The sequence below is a fragment of the Cetorhinus maximus genome, chromosome 12 (genome assembly GCF_964194155.1).
Source record: "Cetorhinus maximus chromosome 12, sCetMax3.hap1.1, whole genome shotgun sequence".
Classification (NCBI taxonomy): Eukaryota; Metazoa; Chordata; class Chondrichthyes; order Lamniformes; family Cetorhinidae; genus Cetorhinus; species Cetorhinus maximus.
Window position 1 is genome coordinate 96401917 of NC_135890.1, and position 13669 is coordinate 96415585.

The window sequence follows — 13669 nt, forward strand, 5'->3', positions numbered from 1 at the left end:
TCTTGTATCATGTCTTTTCTTCTATGAAAATAAGTAAAGTCACTTGAACCTGTCTTCATTGTAGGTATAAAGGGTTAACAGATGGGGTATGCTAATGTATGATGTAGATGATGATGTACCATTGACATCAGGCAGTCATGTGTTAGACTCTCTTTCTAAAGAGATGGAGGTTGGAACACCATGATCAGGAGCAACATGCCTACTCTGTAACCTGTTTAGGTGATGGACTAATAAACAAGTGTTAAGCAGACACCAGAGTATGACTGCAGTCTGTCTAGTAACCACCACCTAGACTCCACAGATAAGAAGGACCATCTCGCAACATTCATAAATTGGTTAATTATTAGTGGATTAACCCGATCACTTTTATGAATTCTTTATAATGCATTTTTTAACTTTTTTGAAGTATGCTGACCAAAATGGCATGCTAAAATCCAGAAATGGCCTGTATGATGTCATTATAACATGCATTGACTTGTAATCCAAAATCCACTATTTGCATCCCAGTACCCATTGTGCCTTACATAAATACAGAAAATGCTGGAAATACTCAGCAGGTCTGACAGCATCTGTGGGGAGAGAAAAAGAGTTAGCCTTCCATGTTGATAACCTTTGATCAGAACTGGGAAAAGTCAAAGATATAATAGATATTATGCAAGTGAAAAGGTGGAGGGTTGGAAAAGAAGCAAAAGGAAAGATCTGTAATAGAGTGGAAGGCAGAAGAGATTAAATGACTAAAGAATTGATGTTGCAAAGCCGAAGGGAGTGGAAATGGGACATGGCTGCATCTCCTGTGTTTGCATGGAAAGGTGGTGTGGGAAGGGAAGGGTTTGTTGGAGGTGATCGAGGAGTGAATGGTCCCTTCAATGTGCTGAAAGGGGAGAGGAAAGTGGTGACATCACAATGGCGGTGGCAGAAATGGCAGAGGATGATCTGTCGAATATGGAGGCTGGTGGTATGAAATGTGAGGACAAGGGAACCTATCATGATTCTGGGAGGGAGGGGAAGGGGTGTGAGCAGAAATGCATAAAATGAAGGAACGCAGTGAGGGGCTTGGCCAACCACGGTAGGCAAGAATCCTTGGTTGAGGCAAAAAGAAGACATTCCAGATATGTTAGTATGGAAGGTTGCATCGTCAGAACAGATATGATGGAAATGGAAAAACTAGCGGAATGGAATAGACTCTTAACAGGAAGGAGGTTATGTGGAAGTGTAGTCAAGATAGTGTGGGTGTCAGTGGGCTTACATTGAAGCCTTATTGATAACTGCTTTACACTATACTGATGCTTTCGCGATAGGATCACTGATCATTCCCAAATACTTTACCTTATAGGCATCTGTTAGTACAGCTTCATAATAGGACCCTTTTAGTTTATGAAGTTGTTTATTGTAAGTTGTTCCTGTGTGCACCATTCTATATTTTTGCACAATAAAATCCATCTGCCACATATCAGCCTGTCTGGATAATTGATTCAAGCCCCTTTGAAGATAATTTGTACTCATTACCTGCACATACAGCTTTTTGTCATTAACAGGTTTAATAATACTATTTCAAATATCCTGTTACATCATTCAAAAATAGTATTAACAGCAAACGTCTTGGAACATATCTTTCTGGAACATCACCAGTTTTTTCCATTAAGGATGTTCCACTTAAAGCTATGTCAGTCTTTTTGTTGTTAAGCAAATTAAGTCCATCTAGACAATGCTATTTATTGCACAAGCATCAACTTCCCAACTATTCTCATGTAAAGAATGTTGTAGAATACCTTTGAAAATCCAAATAAGTTACATTTATTGGATTACCCACATTAACTAGCTTAATTACCTCTTCTACCAGTAGGGTTACCTGGTATAACAACATTGACTGCTGTCTATGAGGCTTGTGTTCTTTAGATGTATCAACTTCTACAATGGATATTTCTTTTGGCTTTGAAATGTTAGAGGAGTGCGTTCTAGTTACTGAAATATTGCAAACAGACTTTGGACAGAATTTTCTGTATCCACTGGCAATGGGCGTGCTTGGTGGCATGAGCGGATAATATGGCGAGAAGGCCAGAAATCAGTTTCACGATATTGTGAAACCAGTTTGCAATCGTCTGCTCAGCCTGTCTCCACGTACCCTGCCATCGGACATCGGGAATCTCATTGTAATACATCTACGTATCACTATAAGGCCAGCCCGCTGGAATCACCCCCTCCCATCCACCCCCTCCCCCCGACCCTCACCGGCTGGATCGTCCGTCCATGTCGGGGTGATTGCACTCTGGTGCAGAACACATCTTGACAAGTGTGGTGTGCAGAAGTTGGGACTTATCGTTAGGGCCTTGCTTACATTGCGGACATCCGAGGAGCAGAAAACGCTGAGCCCGACAGCAATGGCATACTGGAGGAACATCCATGGCATGCTGGGTGGATTTTTATGGACATGGCTCTGCTGCAAAGTAGCGCACAGAAGTTGGAAAGTCACCATTGAGGGTCTGCTCACAACAGGTGATGGTCGAGGGTGTGGAGAGGAAGATCTAGGATTGACTGGGAGGGGTATCAGGATGGGGTGAGGTTGCAGGGGGGTGAGAATGTAGGTGTTGAGGGAGGAGGGGGTAACAGGGGAGAAGATGGCAACCATGGTGGTAGGTGTAAGGGGAATGGAAGGTGTAAGGAAAGGAGTGCAGAGAGGGGAGGGAGTCCGGGGAGAGGAAAGAGCGCGGAGAGGGGAGGGAGTAAAGGCTGGAGGAAGAAGTAAAGGTGGAGGAAGGAGTTGGGAAGTGGGAAGGACCAAGGTTGGAGGAAGAAGTAAGGGTGTCTGAAGGAGCCAGGAAGGGGGAAGGACTAAGCAGGGGTGGAGTCCAGGGGAGGACCAAGGGGGGGGCAGAGAGACTGTGGGGACGGGGTGTGGTGGGAAGGAGTTCAAAGGGGGAGAAGGGGTCCTGAGGGGGAGGGGGGTTGTTGTGTCCGGGCGAATGTTCAAGGGAGGTCTCTGATGAATCCATGACTGCTTCCTGGCAAGTAAACTGAGGGTGGAACGAGGGAATGGTGAGAATCACTGAGGGCAGAGTGAGGTGGTAGGGTGACAGGATGAGGGTTCGACGGTAGTGGTAAAAGCAACGGCGAGGGTGGTTGGTGGGGACTCAAAGGCAGACATGAACCTTGGGGGTGGGAAGTAGGAGGTAGGGGAAGTGAATGTGAGATTTTTAGGAAGGAAGGGAATGTGCATGTTTACCTGGACAAGAAAAAGGGTCGTGGCTGGTAGGTCACAGAGGGGAAGTGGAAGGTGATGCAAGGGGGGTCAACAGTGATGGAGGAAAGGAAATGGGTTACTGAGGAGAGGTAAAGACGGGGGAGCACATGAAAAACTGAATCAAGACCATGCTGTCTAAATCGAAAGTGAAACGACAGTCGCGGTGGGCGAGATCAGATGCTGCATGGGAGTGTGATCATTGGGTGGGCGGAGATGCAGGTCATCTCAGAAGAACAACGGAAAGCAAACCCCAGCAGGCAGCATTGAAAATGCTCAGGACATTGAGGTGAGTGTGATACGTGAAAGATCCGTGTGCGTGGCAGAGTACTTGCATGAGTCTCCGAAAGGCTCTGCCACACACACGCTTCTCCCTCCAGAATTGCTCGTTGGCCAGCTGTTCCCTCTGTGGTGACAGAGGATGAGGTTGAGGGCCTCACAGGCAAAGGGGACCTGGAGGGAGAGGACAGCCTCTGAGATTCCTGAGTGGATGACCCAGACGTGTCCACCTGCCGCTCCTCCTCCCTCCAGCTGCCCGGGGCCCCTGGCCTGACTCCTTGAGGGGAAGGAGCACTTGGAAGGATGATGAGGTGCCCATTTCCCTCTCACGTTGCCACTGTAGGAACTCACCCATGACTCCTGCAGACTCCAGGTCTGCACACATCTCCGCATTCTGCTGGACCAGGGTCTCCATGGTATCCGCCATCCTTCCCATGGAGAGCTCCATACACGCACATGTGGGCATCACTTCATCAGAGAGCAGGCAGACGCACTCCTCTGACTCAAGTGCCACCTTGCTGAGGGCTTCCAACAGCTCTGTGTGATGTTCCCACGTCTTCTGCTGACTCTCCAGGATGAGTTGGAATGCCAAATCCAGAGGTTCATCATCTGACTCGGACCTCACAGATGCCCCTTCCCCAGCAGACCTCCGAGTGCCGGGGAGCTCGGCCAAACCTGTCTCCTTTTGCTGAGGACGTGTCCGTACGGTGACCACCAGATTTGTGAACCCGAGCCTGCTCTAGATCTGGGGCCCACTGAGGTGTGTGTCTCTGCACTGCTGAAGGGTGTAAGTGAGTGCTGTGATGGGTCTTCCAGGCTGCTTATTTCTAGCTTGACAATGGAGGAGGTGGCCTCTTGGCTGGAGGTGAGGACCTGGATGGAACCTAGGTACTGGCTGGCTGAGGGTGTTGGTTGCTTGGCAGAGCTCCCTGTGAACCAAAGTAGAGATAATTAGTACATGTCGGCAGAGTCAAAAGCAGGAGAGAGAGCACTCACATTTGTGTTGAGAGAGGTGTGATGTGGTGCAGGATCCCCACGAGGGTGTTCGCCACCAACCTCACCATCATCACAGTCATGGTCTGTGTCCTCACCAGTCAGCGCAATGGCACACTCCTCAATGTGAGTGAGGGACCTAATGTGGGCCACTCCACCCCGGGTCTGGGACCTCTCCCTGCTGATGTGAGCAGGCTTCTCCTGCGTGTGAACAGATGGAGAGAGTGTGAACAGGACACATGGCACTGCGTGGAATGTTTGTGTGGTGAGCAGAGCCATGGTCAGGATGAGGACACGAGCTTGAGAGGGTATGAGCCTGATGGAGATGTGAGGATGTGTGAAAGTTAATGGTGTTGACCCTTGAGGTGTGAGATCCCTGTGGATGTGTGATGGGTTTGTGAGTGACTGAGTTAAGAAGGGCGAGTTACCCTGGTGGAACAGATGAGACCATTCATCCTATAGCAGCACTGTGTGGTTGTCCGCTTTTGCATGGCATCGGCGCAGATCACCATTGCCATTGCCTCCTATGCTTGATCGGTGATGCAGCTGCACAAGCTGCGGCCAAAGTGGGGATAGAGGACCTCACAGCGCACCTTCACGGCATTCAAAAGGTGCTTGAGGGACGCGTCACTGCAGTTTTTTTCTCTTTCGGGGCCATCCTGTCTTTTGTGTGGCAGTCCTGGGCTGGAAGCACTGAGAGATTTGTGCGCGGCTGCACTTTAAATGTGGCAGCCAGCATGATGAAGTGGCAAGGTGATGGCGTGGCGGGCGAATGAGAGCCCGCCTGCCATTTCTACTTTACAACTGTGACTACAATGGCGTGTTTCCTGGGAATGCATAATTAACACGACGGGTTTGGGATGCTATGGCATGAGAAGCCGCCATTGCGGACATTTTACCGCCTGCTACCGCAATTAGTGCAGATCTGGGACAATGCCCCCCTTTATATATAGAGCTCAAGGTTGGGATAGATCATGGTGTTATCTTGGCTCAGTGGTAGTACTCTCACTCTGAGACAGAAGGTTATGGGTTCAATTCTTATTTTAGGGATTTGAGCACAAAATTTAGCCTGACTCTTGAGTGCAGTAGCAGGGAGAGCTACACAGTTGAGAATCCTTCAGATGAGTTGCGAAAGTGAGACCCTATCAGGTGGGCATAAGAGATGCCACAGCACCTGTTTGCAGTGGAGTAGGGGAGTTCTCTCTTATGTCTTGGCCAATTTGTATTCCTCAGCCAACATTGCTAAAACAGATTATCTGGTCATTATCACTTTGCCCTGTGTGGGTCAAATTGCCTCAAAGTTTTCTACTTTACAACTGTGACTACATTTCAAATGTAGTTTCTTTGCTGTAAAGTGCTTTGGAATGTCCTACAGTTGAAAAAGTCTTTAAATAAATGCACATCAATCATGCTTTCTTTTCCTTATTTTCTATCTTCTTTATTTTAATTTCTCCACATGATAGCAAATTCCAGTAGTAGTATGAACAGCATCTATCTCCATGCAGTTGTCACATATATAATAACACTATCCATTTTTACTGACCTCATGACTACAGGAATTCTTATATCTAATAGAACTGCATTTTCAGTACAAATACAATACAACTTGCATTTATATAGCATCTTTAATATAGTAAAACGTCCCATGGCATTCTCCAGGAGCATTTGACAGAGAGCCTTGTAAGGAGATATTGGGACAAGTAAACACAAATTTGGTCAAAGAGGTAGCTTTAGGAAAGCCTTAAAGAAGGAGAGAGAGGTAGAGAGGTTTAGGGGGGGAATTCCAGAGTTTTGTGACAATACAGTTGAAGACAGAGCTGCTAAAGATGTGCAAAATACCAAAATGGAGGAGTGCAGAGATCCTGTAAGGTGGGAGGAGGTTACAGGTATATGGAGAGGTGTCTCCATTGAGGGATTTAAAAACAAGGATGATAATTTTTAAATTGCAATATTGCTAAGGTAGATCAGCAAACAAGGACGATGGGATGATTGGGACTTGATGTGAATTAGCACGTGGGCTGCAGAATTTTGGATGAGCTCAAGTTTATAGATGGTGCAAGGTGGGAAGTGAGTTAGGAGAGCATGGATTATTTGCAACTAGAGGTAACAAAGGCATGGATGAGAAAGCGGGAGATAGCACGCCTTGATATTTTACAGTAATCCATAACTCTCCATCTTCATACCACTGAATTATGCCATGATATCATATTTCCGTTCCCACTAACTTTGTTTCTACACTCTTGCATTATTTTCTACCCCTGACGACATTGTTGCTATCTCTGGTGCTTCCCATCTTGCCGCTGTTGTTGGGAATCTGTTCCCTTTTAGATTTGCCTTTGGAATGAAATATTCCCAGGTTAGGAGTGGCTTAAGGTTGTATTAGGTCCTGGGATTCGGGCAGAGTTTGGGTTGAATCTTGCTTTCTGATTAATTTTATTTCTGAGGGTGACCTTAATTCATTGATTTGAATTGTTTATTTTGAGGGGGTGAGCTGATCTATTGCAGAGATTGATGGATTTCATGATCCATCTAATTTGACAAGTGTTTTTGAAAAAGAAGTAACATTTATACAAATTTTAATCTATTTCCTGAAAAATGAGCAATTTTCTCAAACATTCCATCTGTGATTAAGTACTTAAGCCTCAAATGAAGCAACATGGGTTACAAAAGTAGGTGTGATTAACTGTACTTAGATTTATTGTTAACTACTGGCAATGAACAAGTATTCATTGGCTCAGGTTTTACTGTCAAAATAACAATCAGGCTAAAGGCATGCAACATTATTTAGATGTAAATAGCATAGCAACTTCAAAAAAGGGACAGATGCATGTATATATGGCAATGCCCAAAAGTTGCGGTCAGTGTTACAGCACTCTGCCTTTAGCTTCATGAAAATGACCATTTGCTGTCTGCCTCATTGAAATGCATTTCTTAGCATGAAATTGCTATATTTGCACAGTAGATACAAATTAAACATACCACAAAGTTACGTCTTATCACGAGTGCAAGTACTCTTTTAAGGATATCATAACTTAATTACTACCAATTAACCTCTCTAGCATTGAAAATTAACTATTAAGCGTGGAGTCTCATTCTTTCAAGTATTAATTGTTGTTGAAGATTTTAGAAATTTCAAATTTAAAATCACATTTTCGTTTTGCTTTTCCTTTCTTTTTTCTCTTTCTCAATTCACTCTTTATTTCCTTCTTTTTATTTTCTCTTTCTGTACCTGATTTGACATTGAATTCAATTACTCCCCATTCACTCTAATTTATACATCCATCTCTGTTGTTCATTTCTTACTCCTTCAATCTGATTGGTTAAGGAAGAGTTGCTTTCCCTGTTTACTTGGTCCCAGATGCCCTGTTGTCCCTGTTAGAAACTTGCACTTGCAGCAACTTGCCAAGCAAAAAAATGTTAAAACGGAATGTGCCAGGGCAAGTTTAACTACTGGCACTTGCTGTAGGTGTCCTGCTACAGTAAAATCCAGACCTTTAAACTAGACTTTGTGATCAGCAGTGAACGAATGGGTGTCACAGTTTATTATGCTTACAGCTGCCCACAGACTTTTTTTTTAGGTTTTTGAGTGGAAACTTTTGGTCATCAGGAATCTGATACAGTGTAACATCTGGGACCAGTAAGAAAAAGCATCTCTCTTCAACCAAGAATGCTTGAAGAATCCTTGCTGAGGCACGCGGCGTCTAAACCAAGAAGTTTAAGTTACTATATCTAATTAAAACTAAAATTATGTACAGAAAAAGAATAGAGGGAATGAAAAGAGATGGGATTAAGAAAGAGAGAAGGATAAGATACAGAAAAAGTAAAAAATGACATATATATTTAAAATCCCTAACATTAATTAAGATATGAAGGAATGGGACTGCACAGTGTCAGTGTCAGTTAGGTTGTTTGGTAATCAATAAAATTTATCAGTTCATTTAAAAAATCCATTTTTACTTTAATGGACGTGCCCTAACATTTCCTGGTTATCTAGCAGGTCAATATCCCAATTTCACATCCTGCATGTGCTTGAATACCAAATCACAAAGCAATGGAAGCACTACACTGGTCTAGCGAAACTTGCGGAGGAGCAGGGCAAATTGGACAGTAACTTTCCAATTTTTGCGTTTAATTGCACATAATTAATAGTCTCACCATTATTCCTACTGCAAAATTTAGGCCATTGTGTTTTTCAAAAACAGCAATCTGGAACCAGAAACTGCCACACAATTAAGCAATCAAATTGAAGTTATGCTTTTGACTATCTTCTTCTTTCTTTACTCCATGCAGGGAGCTAAAAATAAAAGGGTTTGTTTCACTTCTGGCACAGACCAGACAGGCAGCTGATGGAGCATTCTCAATGCCTGCTCAATGATAGGAGGAAGTCAAACTGACTTTGTTGGTTGGGCATCATACTTAAATACAACAGGGGAGCTACTGGTGCTAACCACATTGTTTATGAACAGCTTGATGTTGGAGACGGTAATTCAATGCGCCTGCTGCGACTTAATGGGAGCCTGTAGTCCTTAAATGATAGGTGCGCTTTTTAAAGGCAGTCAGTGGATAACTGAGTTAGAATGTTACATGACATTGGCCAGAGCACCCTAATTCATCAGTGCAACTGTGGACATGCTCATGGAGCAAGTGAGGAATAAGAAGGAAGTCCTTTTTCCTTCAGATGGTTGATGGCTGTCCTGGAAGCAGTGGCAGATGAATGACTGTGTCATGGAAAATTAATCAACTGCAGTGGAGAGAGATGGCTGGGCAGTTCAATTTCCACAGCATTGTTAATAGGTTCTAGCTGCAGTGCAGCAAGAAAGATAATCTTACCAGGACTGCCAAGTAAGACTACTCAACATTTCATATTCTTGAAATAAGCTCGCAAAGCCATATTTTGGCCTAGTAGTAACAATCCATCTCTTCCCCACTTCCCAAGCCTCTGCACCAATCACAACATCATCTTCTGATTGCATTCACACACTCATACATCGCTACTATAGCCCTCACAATGACTTATGTCTTATGTCTACAGAAACATCGTTGATGTTTCTTTCCCTCAGCATGCCAACCATGGTAAGTTGCCTCACATATCTTCAAAACCCCAAACAGGTCAAACACCAATCCATTTTCACTCTTTTTGCAGGAGAAGCTGGCACACAACTGAAGGGCGACTTGCAGAATGGGAGGACTTTACACTGCATTGCAAATTTTGACGACAATGGAGGATATGGCCATCGACATTATAGGCGGGAAAATGACACACATTAGAGATGATTACAATTAAGCCATGCAGAGGAGGGTGCTTGGACATTTTCCTTTCCTTTTCCTCTTTTCACTTAGCTCACCCACATAGACACACAACAACATGGTGTTCCATTGCACTGTCATTCATCTGCTACTGCTTTTCCCTGCTTTACATGTCTCCATCCTTTTCGAGGCCTTGCAGCCACAGACATGCAGGAGGAGAACCTTCCTAAAGGTTCACTGAGTTTTACTATTGCTCTTCGATCGTCAGTGCAGAATTTGGCACCTTGCATGGTATAAATTACCAGTTATAGGGATTTGCAGGGAATGTTTTGCAAAGCACAAGTGCAAGTGGAAAGGACATCCCAGGAAATTGTTTGCTGGTGGACAAGCTCACATCTTGGCTTTGTTAAAGCAGACAGAGAATGCAAACTTTAGGGATTCAATATTGGAAACAAAAATGCTTTCTATACACCAGAAATAGTTAAATATATTGGACTGCCTGCCAAGAGGCTACTGCAACATGACACTGGCTGTGGATGATGTAACTTATGTGAAGATTTGGTGCATGGTATTGATCACTCTGCAAGCAGTCATGAAGGAAATGGTAGAGGAGTTGAATAACTACTTTGCTTCAGCCTTCACGATAGAAGATACTAAAAGCGTTCCAAAAATACGAAATAATCAAGGGACGAAAAGAGGGTGAGGGAGAAAATAAATACAATAACTATCACTAAAGAAAAAGTACTAGGGAAACTGATGGGGCTAAAGGCTGTTAATTCCCCTGGACCTTATGGGTTGCATCCTAGGATATTAAAGGAAGTAGCTACAGAGATAGTGGATGCACTGGTAGTAATCTTCCAAGAATCCTTAGATTCTAGAAAAGCCCCAGAGGATTGGAGAAAGGCCAATGTAACACCCTTATTCAAAAAGGGAGACAGACAAAAAACAGGTAACTTTAGGCTAGTTAGCTTAACATCTGTCATTGGGAAAATGTTGGATTCTATTATAAAGGATGTAATAGCAGACCATTTAGAAATGCATAATCTAATCAAGCAGAGTCAGCATGACTTCATGAAGGAGAAATCATACCTAACAAATTTATTAGAATTCTTTGAGGAGGTAACAAACAGGGTAGATAAAGGGGAACCAGTAGATGTAATATATTTGGATTTCCAAAAGGCATTTGATTCAGTACCACACATAAGGCTACTTAATAAGGTAAGAGCCCATGGTGTTGGAGGTAGTATATTAGCATGGATAGAGGATTGGCTACAATAGAAGACAGAGAGTTGGGATAAGGGGGCATTCTCGGGATGGCAACCTGTAACTGGTGGAGTGCCACAGGGTTCAGTGCTGGAGCCTCAATTATTTACGATATATATTAATGACTTAGATGAGGGAAGTGAATGTACTATCGCCAGGTTTGTGGATGGCACAAAAATAGGTGGGAAGGCAAGTGGTGAGGATGACACAAGGAGTCTACAGAGGGATATAGATAGGTTAAGTGGTGGGCAAAGAACTTGGCAGATGGAATACAATGTGGGGAAAAAATGAGGTTATGTACTTTGGCAGGAAGAATAGAGGAGCTGAATATGATTTAAATTGAGAAAGACTGCAGAAGGCTGCAGCACAGAGGGATTTGGGAGTCCTTCTGCATGAATCCCAAAAAGCTAACATACAAGTTCAACAGGTAATAGGGAAGGCAAATGGAATGTTGGCCTTTAATTCAAAGGGAATGGAATATAAAAATAGGGAAGTCTTGCTAAAACTATACAAGGCACTAGTTAGACCACACCTAGAATACTGTGAATAATTTTGGTCCCCTTATCTAAGGAAAGATATACTGGCATTGGAGGAAGTCCAGAGAAGGTTCACTAGGTTGATCCCGGGTATGGAGGGATTTTCTTATGAGGAGAGGTTGAGTAGGTTGGGCCTGTACTCATTGGAGTTTAGAATAATGAGAGGCGACCTTATTGAAACATATAAGATTCTTAGGGGGCTTGACTGGGTCAATGCTGAGAGGTTGTTTACCCTTGTGGGAGGGTCGAGGACCAGAGGGCATAATCTCAGAGTAAGGGGGTGCCCATTTAAAACAGAGATGAGGAGGGATTTCTTCTCTGAGGGTAGTCAATCTGTGGAATTCTTTACTGCAGAGGGCAGTAGAGGCTGGGTCGTTAAGTATATTCAAGGCTGAGATAGACAGATTTTTAATTAGTAAGGGAGTCAAGGGTTATGGGGACAAGGCAGGAAACTGGAGTTGAGGATTATCAGATCAGCCATGATCTCATTGAATGGCGGAGCAGACTCGATGAGCCGAATGGCCTAAATCTGCTCCTACATCTTACGGTCTTATGAAGTGTGTGGTCACTTCAATGGATGCAGTAGTTAATCCCTTCTTGTAGTTGCGGCACGAATTGCACCTCTGAGATGCAGGCTTCACACATCACTTTCTACTTGAACATCACTTGAACAGATTGAACTATTGAATGAATAGGCATTTCAAATACATTCTTTGGGCCAAATTTTCATGTCAGAGATGGGAACTGGGAAGTGGGACTAATCCAGCCATCATGGTTCTAGCCTCCATCTTGAGACTGTCGGTACACAGGGCTTGGACTCCTGGAAGATCCCAAGTGGCCTGGAGACGGGAATGAAAGGAGGTCAAATCTAGAGCAGACAGGTTAAAAGTTGTTCCCAAAAAGCTTCAGCACGGTGCTTCCGAGGCAATTAGCAGCTTACCTATAGGTATCCAGTTGAACCTTCTAACCACTTAACCTCCCCCCTCAACCCCCTCAGCCTCACACCTTTTACTCATCATACGCTTTATGAACAGAACTCACAAGCCCTATTATACATTTGGAAGCTATTGAATAGCCCACATGACTCCATCAGTAAACACATAGACCCTTTAGAGCAGCCTGTATTAACAATATGAAGCATTTGTAAAATGATTGGACAGTTGGATTCTAGTCTGGAGCTCATAAAACTCCCCGGGTAAACAAACAGACTTCAGAACTGCTATCTCAACAGATGTTTAGACTTAATATACAAAAGCAATGGGAAAAGATTAAACATTTACACTCAGTTAACATACTAGGCTATCCTTTAAATAGTGTGAAGATATACTCTATCTTTTCATCCATTAGATTAACTTTCTTTTTTTAGCTCATCTGAAGACTTTTCAACATTTACATTGTTGATCTTTTACTTGACAGTTGGCAGAAGTAACAGCCTGGCAAACACATTGTTTAACGGGTAGTGAAATCTTCCAATCACAGCACTGTCATACCTCATCTTAATGAACACAGATACAACTCATGTTATAGCACTTAATGATGAACTGTGAATGATGTAAAACCATTTTACTTACTTTTTAAACTTTCCCACATCCAATCCATGGTTCAGCCTCCATGCAGCTGGCATAAAACCCTACAGCTGCTAAAGTCCAGCTGTCTACATAAAAATTTTAAAAACTTACCTGGAATGGGCTCTCAATGAACCCACAACACTGTCAATTTCCTCCTTCATAGGACAGGGTGGGTTACCCAGCCCGCTCCCTCCCTCGCCCTCATTAAAATGGCCGATGCCGGGAACAGAGGCGGCCTCCGGCCGCTCTGCTTGGCAGTCGTTTTTTTTTGTTCCTCCTCTGTTTGGTCCTGATCGGGACCATGAAATCCTGGCCCTTGAATTATTTTTCTTTCTTCCCTCTTTTAACAATTTTTAAATCTGCTTTCATACTACCAATCTTATCTGGTAATTTCCCATGTGGTACCTTGGCAAAGGCATTCCTAAAGTTCATGAACAATACATTCACTGTCATTCTCCTGTCTACCATGTCTGTTACCTCCTCAAAGAATTTTATAAGTTTTGTCAAACGTATTTCTCCCTTTTGAAATATATCTCGGTTACTTCAAA

At 43.5% G+C, this 13669-nt stretch overlaps 1 protein-coding gene across 1 annotated transcript in view; it reads left to right on the forward strand.

The window, feature by feature from the left end:
* morn3 (MORN repeat containing 3) overlaps positions 1-13669 on the forward strand; it is a 76247-nt gene that overhangs the window by 24235 nt on the left and 38343 nt on the right. The gene's annotated exons all lie outside the window — the stretch shown is intronic.